Source organism: Neolamprologus multifasciatus, chromosome 7, assembly GCF_963576455.1.
Source record: "Neolamprologus multifasciatus chromosome 7, fNeoMul1.2, whole genome shotgun sequence".
In the NCBI taxonomy this organism is placed as follows: Eukaryota; Metazoa; Chordata; class Actinopteri; order Cichliformes; family Cichlidae; genus Neolamprologus; species Neolamprologus multifasciatus.
The window spans coordinates 6,364,651-6,385,763 of NC_140445.1; the positions used below are offsets into that span (position 1 = coordinate 6,364,651).

At 41.5% G+C, this 21,113-nt stretch overlaps 1 protein-coding gene and 1 long non-coding RNA gene across 2 annotated transcripts in view; both read right to left on the minus strand.

Moving 5' to 3' along the window:
• spon1b (spondin 1b) overlaps nucleotides 1-21,113 on the minus strand; it is a 135,917-nt gene that overhangs the window by 57,130 nt on the left and 57,674 nt on the right. The gene's annotated exons all lie outside the window — the stretch shown is intronic.
• The window catches only part of LOC146513618 (uncharacterized), a 49,441-nt gene that overhangs the window by 14,964 nt on the left and 13,364 nt on the right, over nucleotides 1-21,113 (minus strand). Inside the window, exon 2 of the long non-coding RNA XR_014875457.1 lies at nucleotides 1-21,101. This exon is cut by the window's left edge and continues 14,964 nt beyond it. This is a non-coding gene — a long non-coding RNA (uncharacterized LOC146513618). The remainder of the gene's footprint in view (nucleotides 21,102-21,113) is intronic.

A 21,113-nucleotide genomic window follows, 5' to 3' on the forward strand; every position in this document is an offset into this window, starting at 1 on the left:
TTCGAGCCCCAGCATGGACAGTCTTGGTCGTTGTGTCCTTGGGCGAGACACTTCACCCGTTGCCTACTGGTGGTGGTCAGAGGGCCCAGTGGCGCCAGTGTCCGGCAGCCTCGCCTCTGTCAGTGCGCCCCAGGGTGGCTGTGGCTACAATGTAGCTGCCATCACCAGTGTGTGAATGGGTGGATGACTGGTTGTGTAAAGCGCTTTGGGGTCCTTAGGGACTAGAAAAGCGCTATACAAATACAGGCCATTTATTATACCAAATAAAAGATTTTGTTAATTAGAACTACTAAGGATAGGACTACTTAGATTCCTTGGAGGCACATCTTTTGCATGGGGTGGAACACCAAACCTGCTATTAACACAGGTGTGCGACATACTTGCCTAACTGGAAAAAATAAGCAAACTTTAGAGATACAGGTTACAGTTTGGTTAAATGCACATTTTTGACCTGCAAATTCACAACAACAGAAACATTTGAATGTCTCTGCCGGATTACTGCCCGTTTCCGAGCGCCTCTGTCAAAAGCTATTTGGGAATATGGTTACGTTGTATATATTTTAAAATACTTAAATTATAACCAAACTTACTAGGGCTTCATTACTCTGGCCCCTTACTCAGATTGAATTAGGTCCCAAGTTACCCTAAATCAATAGCGGGGCCATATTTTTCTCTGAAATGAGTAGGGATGGGTATTGATAAGATTTTCACGATTCCGATTCCATTTTCGATTCTGTTTAACGATTCGATTCTTTATCGATTCTCTTATCGATTATTTTTTTTAAAAAAAAGGAGAACACTAAGGTCGATTAGCTTAGATCTTTGTTTTATATCTTCTCTTTGAACAAGATAGAAATTTAGGAGTAACATGGCCTTACAAACCCAACAGTGAGATCTTAACAGATCCAACCTACGGCTCTTCAATGGGGTGTCACAGGGTCCCCAGGAAAAAAAAATTGTGAATGTAAAATAATAAAATAAATATTCTTCTGTAGCAATTACACAAGAATATCCAATAATGTCCCTGCCTACAATTAAACACATTCACTTACCGAAAATCGGGGGCATCTGCTGTGGCAAATGGGTGCAAACCTTTTACCACAAACTTAGTCACTGCTCGGTGACATTCGTCTATCCTGGCCTGAAAGGAGACGCTACCGGTAGACTGCAGCGAGAACTGCCAGCATCTGAGCCAGCCAGACTCTGTCTGTCTCTCTCATCATGGTCACCTAAATGCACAGTAATGGCAGGTTTTGTAATGAGGCAGATCGCGCTAACATAATATGCACTGTTAGTTGATTATTTACCTGCCGTATTAACGGGAGAGGACGTGCAAACGTTACCGCTGCTGCTGGGTTGAGATTCACGAGTCCGGAGCGGAATTAAAAACACGACATTCATTTAAGGTTATCGCACGTTTTGTGAGCAAATGCTTTTGCATATTCGTAGTGTTTCCTCCCTTAAATGAAATATCTACTTTGCAAGTATTGCAAGTTGCGCTGTTGTCATCCGTTCCCGTAAAGTATAACCAAACTTTTTAGCGTTTGAGCCGCCATGTTTCCTGCCAGGTAAATGACGCTCCGCAACGTGGTGACGTCATTCGGGGCGACTGGAATCGATAAGGGAATCGTTTGCAAAAATGGCAAACGATTCCAAGGAATTGAAACAGTGGGAACCGGTTCTCAACAAGAACTGGTTTTCGATACCCATCCCTAGAAATGAGGGCTACAAGTTTCTATAAAAGTAATTACTCCGTAAACGACATGTTAGTCTGATTATTTATGAGCACTCTTATGCATATTACGAACACTCTTGCAGATTGCCAAGCACTCTGCACTTTCTACACTGAGCCCCACTGAAAACATTTCCACCTACGCATTCCTAAAAACAGCCACTAAAAATCCCTGATTAACTTGATGGAAATTACACTGCTCTCTAAAGTTGCGACCGCTGCTACAACTTGTACTTGAGTTCCCGGGTCCTCCGTACTACCTGTCTTCCTGAGGAACCCATGGTAATTATCTTGTCATGGGGCTAGATTGGTGTGTTGAACACAACTGATTACACCGAGGCTGATTGGCGCAAAATATAAATGGCTCCAGTGTCACTAATGAAGAGGGATGTGAACTGGTGTCAAGCTGCTGTCACGCAGTAAATGCCAACCCGCATGACACAGCCACTGAGGTTGAGATGATGGCCCCGATTACACCTTATCATCCAATATCCGACTGTTAAACAACGGTGGAATGACAGGAATAACATGGAAGAGAGAAATCTGAGGAAGACATGGAGACAGAAAATGGGAGAGCACAGGCAGTCGACAGCATAGAGGATGACATAATGTCTGCGTGTGACAGGGGATGAAAAGTAAACAAATTATTTAAGCCAACAGAAATGAAATGATGACTATTTTTTAAGTTAAATTTCTCAAGATATAGGGGAAAGTACTGTGAGGAGAGATTTAGTGTATACTTTACACAAATGGCTTTGGGCCAATCCATGACTGATGTGTCTTTTTCTATCGTTGTCTCATTTTTGACCAGGATATGTCCTTCAACGCACATATTAAACAAATATGTAAGACTGCGTTCTTCCATTTGCGCAACATCTCTAAAATTAGAAATATCCTGTCTCAGAGTGACGCTGAAAAACTAGTTCATGCATTTATTACTTCCAGGCTGGACTACTGCAATTCATTATTATCAGGATGTCCAAAAAACTCACTGAAAAGCCTTCAGTTAATCCAAAATGCTGCAGCAAGAGTACTGACAGGGACTAGAAGGAGAGAGCATATTTCTCCTGTTTTGGCTTCCCTTCATTGGCTTCCTGTTAAATCCAGAATTGAATTCAAAATCCTGCTCCTCACATACAAGGTCTTAAATAATCAGGCCCCATCTTATCTTAATGACCTTGTAGTACCATATCACCCTATTAGAGCACTTCGCTCCCGCTCTGCAGGCCTACTTGTTGTTCCTAGAGTATTTAAAAGTAGAATGGGAGGGAGAGCCTTCAGTTTTCAGGCCCCTCTTCTGTGGAACCAGCTTCCAGTTTGGATTCAGGAGACAGACACTATCTCTACTTTTAAGATTAGGCTTAAAACCTTCCTTTTTGCTAAAGCATATAGTTAGGGCTGGACCAGGTGACCCTGAATCCTCCCTTAGTTATGCTGCAATAGATGTAGGCTGCCGGGGGATTCCCATGATGCATTGAGTTTTTCCTTTCCAGTCACCTTTCTCACTCACTATGTATTAACAGACCTCTCTGTATTGAATCGTATCTGTTATTAATCTCTGTCTCTCTTCCACAGCATGTCTTTATCCTGTCTTCCTTCTCTCACCCCAACCGGTCGCAGCAGATGGCCGCCCCTCCCTGAGCCTGGTTCTGCCGGAGGTTTCTTCCTGTTAAAAGGGAGTTTTTCCTTCCCACTGTTGCCAAAGTGCTTGCTCATAGGGGGTCATATGATTGTTGGGCTTTTCTCTGTATCTATGAAGCGCCTTGAGGCGACATTTGTTGTGATTTGGCGCTATATAAATAAAATTGAAAATTGAATTGAATATTGAAAAATTAAGCTGTTGCCAATTAGATGCTTTCCAGATGGTACTGGATGATGGATCAATATATAAGAGCACATTTTTGCATTCATAGTTCCATTAAATCTGACAAAATCCCCAAACACAGTTCCAAACCACAGCAGAACTTTCCCTGTTTTACAGTGTAGACACTCACTGTTGAACCTCCTGACCCGACCTCCTCTGTACACACTGACAATGACTTGTGTTTCCCTTCCTTAGGAATGGCTTCTTGTATGCTACCCTTCCACTGAGACCACTCTCATGAAGCTTCAGCAAACAGTAGATGGATAAACTGAAGGGTCACATGCATTCTCAGGTCCTGTGTCAGGTCTTTGCTAGATTTTTTCCCCTTTAGGACATGCCTTTCAGATACTGCTGCGGATATTTTTTGGCATCAACTTCTTTTGTCCAACAGCTTCGTTAAAATATTTACAGGAAAAAATGATGTGTTGACAACAACCTGCTAGTAAAAAAGTGCCTAAAGATATAATTTTAAATGGGTTTTGTTGCCAAGCTGCCCGTTATGTGTAGACACAACTAGGGATGGGTACCGGTATCCGGTGCCATACCAGACCGAAAAGCAGCACACATTTTGGTGCTTTTTTTTCCTGAGCTGTGACACACTTTAGATTCTAGCCAATCATTTTACCTTTCCGAGGATAGTAGGCGGGTCCAGGTACGTTCTTTTAGAGCAGAGCTACAGATTAAAAATGCCCAAGGCGAAGCGGTCAAAGGTCTGGCTGTACTTCACAGCAAAATATGCAAACTCAGCAGCTTGCAACAAGTGCTTTAAGGTGATACTGTGATACTGTCAAAGGAGGTAACACCTCAAATCCGATGAAACACGTATTTGATAGCTTGCTGCGAGACCTCACACCGAGCACATCTACTGCGAGTGTGGTTCCTGTTATCGGACCCGGAGTTAGCAACATCCCCCAAAAACCCGAAGAGGAGAGTCCTGGCCCCTAGCCCTGCCAGTGTAGCAGAAATGATGACGGATGATGATGGCAGCAGCAGCCGTTCTTCTCTGCGTGAGTAGCTTAATTTTGTTCGTGTGTAATTTACGTTGAGTAGGCTAACCACGTTATTAAATTCATGCATGTAAGGTGAACTAGCAAACATCATCATAGGCTGTCTTCTTGTTTGATGGCAGATACTCCCTTCACCCTGGCCAAAAAGGCCAAAATGACCAAAGAAAAAGTGGGAAACAGTTAAACATGAGAGGTTTTTGGACAAAGTTTGTGTTTTTTCCATTGATTAAGCACTGCTTCCAGCCAAGAGTGATACCATATATGCCCTATAGCTGCAGAAAAGGCTAACATTGTTATCTTCTAAAAAAAACCCCAGCTGAACATGAGAGGTTTTTGGACAAAGTTTGTGTTCTCCATTCTTTAAGCACCGGCACCGGTATCGGATAAAACCTAAACGATACCCATCCCCAGACACAACATTGGTTCATCACTTGTGTTAGGTGTCTTTTTTATGCTTGAATAAGTAGCTTAAATAATACTAATCTGAAAATGATAAAAAAAAAAAAAAAAAAAAAGCAGCCAAAGCCCAAAGAAAAACTTTAAAAGACCTCCAGCAGGAGACTAACTGGAGAGCTGGATATGCTTGGAAGCCAATAATAAAGTCAAGTGGCCTTTCAAGGACTGCATGGCACCTGTGGACAGCAGGTGTTAATATTCATATAACTACTGGCATACACAGAATGTTAAATTGTTATCACAGGGAGAACGAACAAGTAATCACAGGCTAATTTCATGAATACAATACATATTTCTGAATACAAGAGCAACAAGCAAGACTCTAAGACAATGTTCTTCTGAGCAGCCCAAACACTCCAGCAGCAATCAAAGCCAATCACAATCTCAATTGTATCTGAAAACCAACAAAAGAATAAGAAAGAACAAGTTAAGGCAAGAAGTTTTTAGGTTGATAAAAACAGGGCAGGAAGGAAGAGGAAATGGTCAGGGGTAAAGATACAAAACAAAAGATAAGGAAGGAAAAGAGAGACAGTAAAACATCCAGAATAAAAAAGGAGTGAAAAGTATAATATGTAAGCAAAAAGTAAGGAAAGCAGAAGCTGATTTGAGAAGAAAGTGAGGAGAATAAGTGAAATGCATCAAAGGAAGAAGGTGACAAACAATGCACTGTTTACCATATGTCATTCTGCTGATGTGTTGGGGATTAAAGCTTCGGTCCACATGAAAGAAGCAGCCTCATTATAAAACTCCCAACATATTGCTACCTGGTAGGCGTGTGAAGCTAACAAGCTACTGTACATCTCCCTATTTGTTGTTAGTCATCTGTGCATTCCTGTTACCAACTAGCAACAAGACAACTGATCATCTCACCTCTGTCTCTCTCATGCATGCAAAAAGCCACACGCCCAAACACACATCTCCTGATCAAAACTTAATCTCTCTTCTCCAACCTAATCAGATACAATGGAAAAAATAATAATTAGGATGAAAATCTATGGTGGGAAGCATGTTAATACGTTAAAAAAAAAATCTGCTCATTATTTCAAGACTGGAAGACAGACTCAGATCTCGCCCCGGGGGCCCGCAGCTTGGGAGATAATTGGAGATTCATGATGTGATTGTGATTATTGATGATAGAGGAGAGGGGATGGTTGGCCACTGTTAATCTTGACCCGCCTCCAACAGAGACGCTGCTGACATAAACAACAGGTGTGGACTTGCATCTTAGTGTCCATTCGCGGCTTTTAATGAATACAAATTCCCAATTAGGAGAGGACACACACGCACATGCACGAACACACAAACGCTGCAGATGCAAACGTAGAAAAGTGGCAGCTGTAAAAACGCAACGGCGCTCCCTGTGGAGTAGAAACAAAGGATTAACAAAGGGGAAGCGAAGGTATGTAATCATTTGTCCTCAGCCTCAAAAAGATCGACGTGGTAGTTAGTAAAAAAGGATGTTCACCACAAAGCGATTAAATTTAACAGAATAATCAAGAAAATGACACATTTTGGTGAACTTGTTAATCAGTGTTTATTGTCATTTTCTTACTTTTTGGATAAAACGTTGCCAAAGTGGGCAGCTGCAATAAAGGGAGGGTGCAATAAACGCAAAGGTGGGGAATAAAGTGAAACATTTAATGCTGTAATGAGCTCATGTAGCACTACCTGCACGCATGAGGTGGGACATTGTATGTGCAGGAAGAGAGAAGAGGGACACGATGGCATTGTTTCTTATTTCCAGCATGTCCGTCCCAGCAGGACAGCACACAATCACCTTTAACTTCATTTACATACAGCAATGACTCAACATGTAGACATGGGGTCAGCTAAACATCATTAAAATTGCCTGGTTCTTTACTTCTTTATAGCTTTTTCCCCACATGATTTAAACAGAAGCGCAGCCCAATAAGGTACATTACCACTTACAGCTTGCCTAAAGAATAAATATAACTAAAAATTAGGGATGCACCGATACCGATACTGGTATCGGGTATCGGGACCGATACTGTAAAATGTGGTATCGGTTAACTCGTAAAAGTTAACCGATACCACGAACCGATACTAACTTATTTCATTAATCAGAGGGTGGCATGTCATTTCTGTTGTAGTTCTTTAGATTGGCCACTAGGGGGACATCCCGCGCTAAACAGGCACAGGGTTAGACGAGTGAGACTGGCGGCTCCAGATAAAAAAAGAGAAACTGGAGGCTGCTGTAGCTAGGCTAAACAAAATGTCAGCAGTGTGGACCGGAACAGCCAACTTTAACTCGGGTTTTGGAAAAGCGATGAAAAATGTCAAGAGAAAATCCACGGGCAGAGGCTCTGACTCATTTTATCGCTCTGGATGACCAGCCAATGCCGGTCATGGAAAACATAGGATTGCACCGTCTTCTCAGTATACTCGAGCTGCGATATGAAATTCCCAGCTGCCCACACATCAGGGAGATAATGGTGCCAAAACTTTCTAAAGAGGTAAAGACAAGCAGTGTGTGCGCGATGTCAGTCCTTGGTTTAACGGCACAGTGGACTGATGATCCACGGGCAGATGGGGAGTTCGTTCGTCAATGCCAAATACTTTCGTTATTTTGTTTGTTTGTTTATAATATGGACACTCTGCAACAATTTCAAAGTTTATTTTATTCTCAAACCTAATTTGTATTTATTTTATTCCAAACAGAAGTGTTTATTTATTATTCTGAAAGCTCGAGACAGTGCCAATAGTTCAGTGATATTCTGTTAAATTACAATGTGGAGACTCTGCAATAATTTAACAGAAGTGCTTATTTTTCACTTGAAATTTTTTTGTGGTCATTTTTATTAAGATTTTATTTTTTATCGGCAGAGAATAAAATAAAAACTGTCTTCCAATTCATTGTATTTGTGTGTGTGTGTGTGGTAGAAGTATCGGTTTTTGTACTCGGTATCGGCAAGTACTCAGATCCAAGTATCGGTATCGTATCGGTTTGAAAAAATTGGTATCGTTGCATCCCTACTAAAAATCACAGGTGCAGACCCAGCTGGTTTGTAATAGACCGGTTGTTCTGTCCCAAGTAAAAGATTAAAAAATGGTTCATAATAATTTAGTGATAAAATGTCATATTTCATCTGTGGTAATTTATGTTAAAAAAGAGAGTCATTTAGTTAAAAAAATATGTGCTATACAGTCAGCATTAGTTTTTCTGTATCTTATTTTGAAGGAGTAGTCTGTGTTTGCAATGCATTGTGGGAAGCAGGCGCTGCAGTCAGTTGGGAAAAAGCATTGTACAGAAAACCTGCCTATCTGTGTTTAAACTTCATCTCCTGTGGCCTGAATCTTTATATACACCATCGAAAGCAATGGCTGTAAGTTTATTACATGTTCTGGTTTGTTTTATATGTTTATAACAGCTGATTTAGAGACCGTTTTGTGAATGTGTTTGTGCCAGGAATTAGCCTTATCCCAGAAGCGGATTTTGCTTAGAGCATGGTCTATTAACATAGCAATGATGCTAGCGATCTAATTTGCATATCAGAGGATTGCTAAAACTACTGTTTATCATTAGTTAGCAGCTAAGACTAACTTTGATACATGTTTTCTGTCACTAACTATTTCTTTTGTGCATTTATTTCACAATGTCAAAGAGCTAAAGGATATTTTATTTTCTGGTTTATTTTTTAGCTTCACTCAACACTTTCATCGAGCTATTCAAGCCACAGTTGTAAAAGATTGTAAGCCGTCGAGAAGACTGTAATAAAGGAGCAAGACGCTCAGTTTCCTGGCTCATGAAAATTGAGTTTGGCTTGCTGTTGACCTGCGTTAACATACACAGTGTATCCAACACGTAGCGATAACAGTACACCGGTGCTAAGTGCAGATTGTTCTCACTGTATCATATGGAGAAAAAAAGAAACCAGTAAATATTGTTTGCTCCACTGGCCAAAAATAGTCCAGGTCTGATATCAAAAACTGCAGTTTGTTATGAGGCAGATGGCCAGAGGAAATGTCTCCACATGCAGTGGTGGTGTAGTCAGACACTCTTACAAACCAGGAGACACTGAACATATTACCGCAACGACAAAAAACATAATACAAGAAAAACCCCAGACATGTCTTTCTTTCATACACACAGATATTAGTGACGCTTATTTTTTATACTTATAAAATCATATTTATGCAAATAATGTATATCTACTGACAAAGCGGTGTTCGCTTTTAAAACATGTACACATCACAATATTTAAAATATGGAGCGTTAAGTGTTGACAGTGAAAGGCGGAGTGTGATTATACCTGGCACGTTTTCCTGCTTCCTCCTCTTCCCACGTTGCACTCGTTGTTTTTCGAAGTTCTAATTAACAAAAGGATATTGTGCACAACGTACGAGGCAGAAAGCCCAAGAAGGACATTCAGCTAATCTTCTTGAGGAGCAACTTTAATTTGAATATCTTTCTGAAGACCAAAACGAATCTGCTTATTACTGCAAGCAAAAGCAACAATTTCCTGACATTGGTTATTATAGATTTTTATTTTTAGCTTCTCTTGAACAATTAATTAATTATAAAAAATGCTACTGCTTAGTGTTGTGTTTATGAACTCCATGATTAAATTATTGTTTGGTTCACCTCTATAATAAGAGCTGCTTTATCGTTGCAATTCTAACCTGCTACAATTTTAATCAAATTTTCACATTCACAGTTAATTTACTTGACCTAACTGCTGAATGACATTTAATATTTTATCTGTAGCTTTGTTATAATTGTAGTGTATTTTTACAGCTCAATCTTCAGTCGAGCTGAATGTTTGCAGATCTCAGTTTGAAGACATTTTCAGACTGAGTGCAAACTTCTGGCGGGGAGCAACTTCATGCAAAATTAATGAGAAGATGTTAACTCACCCTGTGTAGCAGCAAACGAGGCAGCATTTATGCGTGTTAAAAATATTTAAACTAAAGCACAAAATCTAGGCTTGTAGTAGGACTTAATGATGAGCAGACACAGCTCTCACTTTGGCCATACTAAAAGGACGTAATGGTTGTCTGCTGTTGTGAGACACTGCGGACAAAATGGTTTAAGTCCAATAATCAGATGCTTGGGGTCGGGTGGGTTGGGGAGTGCTGGCTTTTTACTTAGGGGGCTGGAGGGAAAACAGCTGCTCCACAGAATCAGCATTGCTCTTCCTGCGTCTGGCTCAACAGTCAGCCAGAGACTTCATTCCTGCACCCTGGGAGGCAATCTTCTGATAGCTTGATGAAACCGCAGATAAAATTCACTTCACTAAAAGTTTGAAACCACCTCGAGGCTGTGCTCAACCCCTAGAAGAAAGTCAGTCACTCACCCTCCACGGCTTGTAAAACTTATTGCTACTAGGACAGGGTAGCAATTAAAGTAGACTCAGACCTTTTTGCGTCTGGTTTATGACAGCTGGAGTACAAGAGGACACATCAAGTAGAAACTGTGGGCAAATTAAAAACTACTGCAGCAAGGGATGTGGATTACTCCCATTATTAGAAGGTTTAAAAAACTACTCACTCAAAGTGAACGGTGACATCATTGAGGCTGATTTTTTTTTAAAGGGACTAGCCAATCAAATTAATCTACTTGTGTTAAGCAATTTGTTGCATTAAAGTCTGCAATCTACCAACAAGCAGCCAGTGCTACTTTGATAAGGTCAAGAAAACAATTAACAGGTTATGTGCATGTCAAAATAAAAGCCCAAACACAGAACACTGGAGGCAGGGACGCGGACCAAAAGGCAAGCTTTTCATAATTCACAAAAATGTCCAGAAATCCAGAAAAACAAAGTTTGGAGGGGACGAAATACAAAGGTAACAGGACTATAAATCCATATGGGAACAAGAGAACCAATGAGAATGGGGCATACAATCAGAACGGAGGGACAAAAGGCAAAAGCAGGAAGGAAAAACACAATTTGCTTGTTAGGTGTGGACAAAGCGATCCTTTGCTTTTTGTCTTTTTGAAAAGATTCAAGTCCCCAACATTTGTGCATTTGTCACTATAGGCCCAAATCTTTTTTTTCCTAAGATTTCACATCAAAAAAATTCAAACCATGCAGCATAATCTTCATACTCCAGTTGTACATGGGGTCCTCTCAGACATTTACTGGAGAACTTAAGGGAGGTTTTATGTTTTGGGGGTTTTTTTTGCACTATAATGTGATGTGTTCAGTGTGAACAGTTTTGCACTCTTAGAACTGCAATAAAAGACACAACATTAAAACACAGCTCTGCTTTTGGTTTTGTGGATTTATCATCATTTGAATGGCAAATTTTGGAACACTCAATGCCCTTTGTTCTCCTCTCGCTCTCATTTTCAGCCTTTTCCGTTCCAGCGAGGCTTAGGTAAAATCCCTTTACCACCCTTCCCTTTTCTTCTGAAAAAGGGAAAAGAAACCCTGACAGAGAAATAAAATGACCAAACAAAATAAAACAAAGTAAGACATGCCAAGGACAAGACAGGCCCTGCGGTGCCAGCCAGCCTAACAAACTGTCTCGCCACAGCCTCAATCTCCCCCATTGATTTGCTGACAGGGGATCTTTAGCCCTGAGTAAAAACAATCCATCGGGGACACCGGCTTCTGTCAGTGCTGTGCATTTTGAAATACCTTATTAAACATTTATGACCAGGCACACGTTATTACAACCACAATTCTATTAATCTAATTCATCATTTATACATCACTGGATTATCCATTCGGCTGTGCTGTCACATTATCTTTACCGACTGAATTTCAAAGTGGCCTTTAAAAAGATCACTCATTTATAGGGATCAAATACTGTATATTTTAAAAAAGAACAACATATCACATTTGATAGGAGATAATTCAACAGACAGTAGAAGTGTTGCAAAAAACATTAAAGAATTAAAATGTGGGGAAACTGCAGAATAAAGGGCCCTTTGGAGCCAGCAGTCATCTCCACAGTAAAGAGGATATGTTACAGCAGAGACCTGTGAACGCGAAAATTCCCCAAGTGCATCTGAGCATTGAGCTTAAATGAAGTCCCACTGCAAAGTGAAGCATTAAAGCCTTTCAACGTAAGATGAAAGACAGACAGAGGCATGAGATGTGCTGTGAGCGTCGTCGTCATCCTGCCTAACACTAGAATGTAATTGTAAACCTTCTTTGATGACTGCTGCTAATAACTACGCTATAAAATCCCATTTGGATTACATAGCCTGTCTAAACTTTATTTGTCTCAGGGAGTCTCTGGATTCTGCATTAAAGACTTTTGAAAGCCCGACTAACAGCTTTCATGTCGGAATCTCCATATGGCAGGAAGTGGAAAGTGAATTTTAATGCCTCAAATCGGGGTGCTGATGTCCATAAAATGGACATTTATGTTCACTGGGCTAGCTGATGTGTCCCGCTTTATATCAAAAGGGGATGAAGGTGAGAAATATCTCATGTCAGAGAGTCCAGCTGTCTCTGGAGTTCTGCCCAGTGCTGTTAGTGAAAGTCTGCATTTGCCTTTTCAAGTTTGAATTGGTCTCTTCCTCTGGGGGGGGGTAGAAGGATCTATACCTGACACCAGAATTCGATTTAGGCGCAGAGAATGTTTCAGTCCAAGAGCTTAAAACCGCACTAGTAACTATGAGGGCGTACTTAGGCACAGCTGTAGCTTGAGCTAAATGCTAAAATCAGCATGCAAACACATTGATGTTTTCGCGTATTCAAAAAACACATAATTACATCCCACCTCCACAGATAAAACACGGCCAGTTTAAATCACAGTATTGTTGATAGCCCACGTGTTAAACATAACTGCAGCACATTTTGCTTGAGTAGCTGTAATTGAATTTTTTTAATTCTCTCAAGATCGTACAAACATTTGTTTACTACACAGAACATTGGATCTGAATATCGGGAAGAATATAACAAAGCTTATGATTCGATTTCTTTTGTTACAATTTACACCCAACAGTGTTGCTGTGAACTCAGCAAGTTTCAACGGAGGTGCTATAATGTGCACACGCTGGGTGGAGGACAGTAAGCTGAATAAATTGTTGTACTCGGCGCTGAAAAGCTTAGAAATATGGTATCTAACCAGATTCTTACTCTGGATGGCATTATCTTGGCCTCCAGTAACGCTGTGAGGAACCTTGGAGTCATTTTTGACCAGGATATGTCCTTCAACGCATATATTAAACAAATATGTAAGACTGCGTTCTTCCATTTGCGCAACATCTCTAAAATTAGAAATATCCTGTCTCAGAGTGACGCTGAAAAACTAGTTCATGCATTTATTACTTCCAGGCTGGACTACTGCAATTCATTATTATCAGGATGTCCAAAAAACTCACTGAAAAGCCTTCAGCTAATCCAAAATGCTGCAGCAAGAGTCCTGACAGGGACTAGAAAGAGAGAGCATATTTCTCCTGTTTTGGCTTCCCTTCATTGGCTTCCTGTTAAATCCAGAATTGAATTCAAAATCCTGCTCCTCACATACAAGGTCTTAAATAATCAGGCCCCATCTTATCTTAATGACCTTGTAGTACCATATCACCCTATTAGAGCACTTCGCTCCCGCTCTGCAGGCCTACTTGTTGTTCCTAGAGTATTTAAAAGTAGAATGGGAGGGAGAGCCTTCAGTTTTCAGGCCCCTCTTCTGTGGAACCAGCTTCCAGTTTGGATTCAGGAGACAGACACTATCTCTACTTTTAAGATTAGGCTTCAAACTTTCCTTTTTGCTAAAGCATATAGTTAGGGCTGGACCAGGTGACCCTGAATCCTCCCTTAGTTATGCTGCAATAGACGTAGGCTGCCGGGGGATTCCCATGATGCATTGAGTTTTTCCTTTCCAGTCACCTTTCTCACTCACTATGTGTAGATAGACCTCTCTGCATTGAATCATATCTGTTATTAACCTCTGTCTCTCTTCCACAGCATGTCTTTATCCTGTCTTCCTTCTCTAACCCCAACCGGTCGCAGCAGATGGCCGCCCCTCCCTGAGCCTGGTTCTGCTGGAGGTTTCTTCCTGTTAAAAGGGAGTTTTTCCTTCCCACTGTCGCCAAAGTGCTTGCTCATAGGGGGTCATATGATTGTTGGGTTTTTCTCTGTATCTATGAAGCACCTTGAGGCGACTTTTGTTGTGATTTGGCGCTATATAAATAAAATTGAATTGAATTGAATTGAATTAAATGTGTTAGAGTTTTGATAAATGTCTGAAAGTGCTGCAACTACAGTAGAGCTAAATGAACTAAGATACATTACTCACTGTGCAGCTCTGAAACTTTAAAAAACTTAAACCCGGATGGTGCAGTTGGGTCTAACTTCAAAGATGTTGTAGGTGTACAAACTGTATTTTTACCATTGAGATAGACGAGTGACCGAAAAAAAGTAACGTTTGTGCTGAATGTAGACAATTTAAAGACAGGTGAGGGACTGAGTACAGCAACGAGGGGCCCATGTATCCATAAGAAACAAGGCACTGTCATATACTTATAAATGAATAAAGTGTTGTCATTTCAAAACAACACACCAGCAGAGATGTGATGTAATGGGCAGGGATCAGTCTATAGACATAACTGAAAAGAGACAGGCAGCTACATTAAAAAATATTTCTAATATACCAACCCGAAAGTGATGAAGCTGTGATGGAGACACATTTTTCAAAGCAGACTGAATGGTACATCAGATTGCCTCAATCAGAGAGGAAAGTATTTAAAAAAATGCAAATTATTTATTTGCATTTGTCTTTGATCGGCTTTTTAATGTTACAGTCCAGGTCAATGACTCAAATTAGTAGAAGTGAGGCCTAGTGGACATCTGGCAGGTTTGATAAGCACACGAGTTAATCGAATTGGCAGCGTGTGTAATTTTAAGCCTGAAAGGTCACACGCTACAGTCGTTGTGAAGAGGGAAATTAGCTCAAACTGACCAAAACTGTATTTTTGCCCTGGACTCTAGAAAGTCTTTTCTGCAGGGTTAACTTGAGCATTTTTATATTGCAGGAAATCCCCATCACAGGAAATCTCACAGTCTAAGAATGCTAGCCTGTCATTTTTCATATACCCTCCATGGTGAACTTGATGCTCACCATAGTGAGCCCGTATGTGTCAGGAGTATCGAAACAGCTGAGACACATGTATAGGAATTTCTTTCACTCATGTATTAATCACATTATTTTTGCATAATGCCTTGGTGCCACTGGATTTTAACATGTCTGACACTCATACTTAAGACAAATGGTAGGGGGTGTAGTAAGGATGTTGGGAGAAACAGGAACTCCACAGGAAGAGTCTTTTGTCTCTTCGAGGACTCTGGGAAGTAGCGAGGGAAAGTGAACCTTAAGGTGTGAAACAGCTGTGTACTGCCTATTGTTCCTGGAGAAGGTATTTAACTGAGAGCCATGCTAGGCTCAGTGAGACTCTGCTGACCTTGCCCCATGGTCATGTAGGCTCTCCATCAAGCTTGGTTGTCTGTTGTTTTTGTGTGCTTGGATTAAAGAATGTTAGCTACCGCTCACCACTCGTCTGCAGACTTTATTTAAATGGAAAACTTCCACAACACACATTTTCTCTAAACAGTGCGTATCTGTGGCTTTCAAACCCCAAAACATGCTGCCCCAAAAATCAGTCCACCCCAAGGATCGGGTCCCCCAACACAAACAGAGTAACATAGTGTACACTGTTAAGTGCCAGGAGGATTGCCAGGATTTATACATCGGGGAAACCAAACAACCTCTGGCAAAGTAGATGACACAACACAGAAGAGCTACCTCGTCAGGCCAGTACGCTGCAGTCTATTTATACCCGCAGGCCAGTGGACACTCTTTCAATGATGAGGATGTACACATCCTGGACAGAGAGGAACACTGGTTTGAGCAGAGAGTCAAGGAGATGACGTGAAAAGGGAAAAACATCTGTGAACTGAGGACGGGGCCAAAGGGTACATCTTTCACCACCTTACAATGCTGTGATTGCAGCCATTCCCCAACTCTCTGTGAATGGGACTCAAGACCATTGATCAATGATGATCAATTGACAATTTGTATATTAATGCATATTAATGATCACAGAACTGACCTTTCAGTCATTGTACAAATGTACTGTTTATAAGGTCAGGGAAACCTGCAACCAGCTGAGACTGAAGAAGTCACTTGGATGAGTGATGAAATGTTTCTTCCACTGAAAACGCTACGTCCAGATGAACAGAATCAACTTTTCGGGATTGCAGTCAATACCCATTTTCACTCCAATTCTTACACCTTGGCTCGTGTGATTAGGTAGAGGATCAATAGGGGGCCCATGACCCTCTTGGGGGACACTCACATAGTGCTTAAAATCTGGGACTCTCCACCAGTTGCTCTTAGAACTGAAGAAGTTTCTCAGGTGAAAGTCCAGATGCTTTTCTTTCCAAGCTCCTTAGACTACGATGACCTGGATGACAGAGAACCTTTAGACAGTCAACAGGTGTTGCTTTTTGCAGCCTCATGTTGCCATCAGTTGAAGTGCAGGTTTTGGCACTTTCATGTTGACCTTATTGGTCAGTGTTTAGGGATTGCTGCTTAACATTTAAAGGTTGGTGTACAGTTCTAATTATAGTTCTTTTAAAATGTCGTTTTTGTTACTGTTACCTGCCTTAACGTAATCTGTCAGAAAAAGTCGGCACTTGGCCTAATTTGTTTTGATATATGTCTTTATATCGGTTGGTACTTGCTGTATTGGGCCTGATATGTCAAATTACATGTGCAAAACTTTATAAATAAAGAGGGGAAGAAAAAAAAAGAAAAAGTCAGCACTGCCTGTTTAGCAAGCGTATAATATGTGCCGCACAAGGAAATCAAGTCTCTGCCAAACTAAAATATTGGATTTAAAATGAATCAGCTGATGCAAAAAGGAGGCTTTTAATAAACGACTTCCTCCAAACGTATGAACATTTTTATAGTAAAAACAAACAGATTGCGAGAGAAACACACTGAAAAAAGAAACACTGTTCTCCTCCTCTCATTCACTTCACATGCCACGCCACCTCGAAGAAGCCGTCTCCTCCCTACGAAGACAAGGAGCTGTGTTTAATATTAACAAGATTATTCCACAGTCAGTGTAAGGAGGAAACAAAAAGACGAGAGATGCCAGATGCAGTCATTAATTGGTATTACACGCTGATGCACGAGTGAGATTGACATGAAATAATTTTTAAAACTAGGGAGGATGTGTCTTGCCTCCACTTCATTCGTCCAGTTGTCTCCCTCCTGCAACTCTCAGCCAATTAGAGCCAGTTGAGAGACGTTGTCTGTCTGTCAGCCACCAAAAGCTTTTCAAAAATCCCCCAGGACTGACTCTGTGAACACGACGTGTGCATCTGTGTGTGCGTCCTATTGTTATCAGCTGCTCTCGAACTTAACAAACCTAACGCAAGATCCATAATATTACTCCCACGAGTTCACAAATCAAGATACATGCAGAGGAAAAGTCACACACACACACAAACACACATACACAACACTGGGTTGAGCTGTCTCTCATTTTTCCAGCCTCCTCCTGCTCTCGCAGACAAATGAAGTCCAAAGATAGTGCAGCTGACAACACCCTTCACAGTAACCTGCTGTCAAATCACCCCAACACCCAGTAAAGAGCACATACAGCACAAACGTGCATGAGGTGATAACGTGCGTGATATAAAATGTCTAAACTATAAAAAATACACAAGCTAAGCATTGTTTTCTCTAGAGCAGCAGTACTGGGGATAAAAGGGGAAGATATTCTAGTTGTATTTTACTGAGGATGATATGTATCTGACTAAAGAAAGAAGCTGCCTGGAGGCAGAGAAAATGTGTGAATTATCAGTGTGGTGTACGGCAGCAGCGCGAATTCGTCCAAGACACCAAGAGATATCAAGGTGAGAGTCCTACGAGAATGAAAAACAATCTTGTAATAACAACTGAATTATCCAACGTCTCCATCAAGAAACGCTGTACCTGGAAGGCTTGACCAGCTGCCTATCACCCGTTTCCCTGAAAGGACCACACGATGTGAAACAGATGCCGTGTATTCACAACAACTACTTACCCTCACATGTGAGTAGGGATGGGTACCGGTATCCGGTGCCATGATGGCACCGGTTCTGACATAAATGGTAGTAACCAGACCGAACAGCAGCGCACATTTCGGTGCTTTATTTCTGTGCTTTTTTCCCCCTGAGATGTCATGATGAATTCTAGCCAATCATTTTACGTTTCCGAGGATAGTAGGCGGGTCCAGGTACGTACGTTCTTTTAGAGCAGAGCTACAGATTAAAAATGCCCAAGGCGAAGCGGTCAAAAGTCTGGCTGTACTTCACAGCAAAAGATGCAAACTCAGCAGCCTGCAACAAGTGCTTTAAGCTGATACTGTGATACTGTCAAAGGAGGTAACACCTCAAATCCGATGAAACACCTGGCGACGGATAGCGTTTTTTTTAAAAGCTGAAAAATGCGCCGTATTTGATAGCTTGCTGCAAGACCTCACACGAGCGCATCTACTGCGGGTGGGTTGCCTGTTATCGGACCCGGAGTTTGCAACATCCCCCAAAAACCCGAAGAGTAGAGTCCTGGCCCCTAGCCCTGCCAGTGTAGCAGAAATGATGAGGATGATGATGGCAGCAGCAGCCGTTCTTCTCTGCGTGAGTAGCTTATTGAGTAGGCTAACCACGTTATTAAATTAATGCATGTAAGGTGAACTAGCAAACACAGTCATAGTTACATGCAGCTGTCTTCTTGTTTGATGGCAGATACTCCCTTCACCCTGGCCAAAAAGGCTAAAATGACCAAAGAAAAAGTGGAAAACAGTTAAACATGAGAGGTTTTTGGACAAAGTTTGTGTTTTTTCCATTGTTTAAGCACCGGTTTGAGCAATGTTTAAGCACCGGCACCATTTCAAAAGTACCGGTTTGGCACCGGTATGGGATAAAACCTAAACGATACCCATCCCTACATGTGAGTGTTTGCGTGGTACCCTCACAGGTGAGAGCTTTCGCTTCCCCACTGAGGCCTTTTGAGCAGAGCCAAAAGACAGTTCTCTCAACGGAGCTTAGAGGCTGTGACGAGTTGACAAAACATTTTGTCAACGCGTCACGGTTTGTGAACATGCACAGAAAGTACATCACTTAGCATTACTTCCTCGCCTCTAAATGTGACAGATGTCAGCCACGAGAAAGGAATGGAAGGAGAGCTTTGGAGCACTCTCCGAGCGCCTTGCGTTGTCTCTCTTTATTCGGCGGTGCGCTCCTGACTTCTATGGGAAGCAATAAAGATGTAGGGAGTGGTTTTGTGTGTGAGTGCATGCGTGCCTGCCTATCTGTCCTTCTGTCTAGTGGCACGTCTGTAGCAATTTCCTGTGAAGTGTTTTGCAGAGAGAGAGAGGAAAGTGAAGGATGGATTCTTGGTCCTCTTCTCCCTCTCTGTCTATTCATCTTCATCTTACCCTCCACCCTCTTTCTCTGACATTCTCTCTGAAATAAGGACCTTGAAAGCAGGGAGAGATAATGCAAACACTATGAGATTACAGAGAAAGGAAAAAGCAAGAAAAGAAAAGAACTGACATTAGGATGAGAATGTCAAGAAACTGGAAAACCGATATGACATTGGATGGGATGTATTTGTATTGCACATTTTAGCGCACGTAAATGCTGTGTGCTTTATATAAAAGGAATGTAGCATATGCCTTTGATTGATTGATCATGCTCATAAGCGCATGAGAAAAAGGAAAACATTTTTGGGTGTTTGGGAGGGGATGCCAGTCAGTTAGGCAGTGAGGTGTTTGAAGAAAATGAACGGGCGAAAAGGAAGTAAAAACCCCAAGAAGAAACAGTAACATTATAAAAAAAGACAAGCTGAGAAAATAGAATAAAAATAGGAAGCCACAAAGCCTTTTTGAGTTTATTCAATTAAAAGATGACATTCAAATTTAAGGTCATGGCCTTAAATTTGAAATAAATACGCTACATGAAAAAAAAAACAGATAATTAGTTCCTCCACTGCTCATTATGTGACATCTTTTTCAGTTTGACGTTATGTATTGAATTCTACAACCGGCAGCAACGTTGGTGAGAGGCAGCAGAAAGATAGCAGCAACAATTCTACTGCAGCAAAGGGCAACATTTCCTCTACAACATTCAAGCCTGTACAGCTCTGCTTCTCTTACCTGTTGAAGGTGAAGCTTTGGTTGTTACTATTATATTACACTGTTTGGCTGCTGGGTCATTTTCCTCTAGCTCTGCACGACCATTGTGGACTGGCTATAGAGCAGGTAAGCATATTACCTTCACTTTTATAGACGGATAGTTGTCCGTGGTCTGGAAATAGTTTGGACTTTACTGTCATGCTATAATGCATCTCCAACACATAAAATCTGTAGACTGCTAAACAGAGTTCCTAAACAGAGAAGCCCTCTCCCTCTCCCAGCCACCTCCTCCAGCTTGTCCGGGGCAACACCAAGGCGTTCCCAGGCCGGCCGAGAGATATAATCTCTCCAGCGTGTCCTGGGTCTGCCCCGGGGCCTCCTCCCGGTGGGACATGACTGGAACACCTCACCCAGGAGGCATACTTGTCAGATGCCCGAACCACTTCAACTGGCTCCTTTCGATGTGGAGGAGCAGCGGCTTTACTCTGAGCCCCTCCCGGATGGCTGAACTTCTCGCCCTATCTCTAAGGGAGAGGCCAGCCACCCTTCGGAGGAAGCTCATTTCTTCTGCTTGTATCATGGGGGCCCATCCTCCTGCAGGCCACCCGCAGGAGGGGCCTAGGAGTTGAGTGCATTGTGTCCCGGGCGGCGGCCAGGAGTGGAGACCTGGTCACTGGTCACCAAGACTGGCAATTGGGACATGGAAAAGAAACTAACACATAAAAATGGCTTAAAACATGTTAATTTCCCAAAAATAAAAAATATTTAAATTATTTATTAGAACGGAGTCTATGACCCCAATCATTAACAACAGCTTTTCCTCTTAAATTTCTTGGAAAATGGTCGTCAATCTCTTGACAGATTTGGGCTCCCATGTTTGCTTTGTGAACAACATCTAATGGCCTTTGTTACCCTTTGTACAAACAACTTTTCTTAACTTAACTTTTCTTTCTT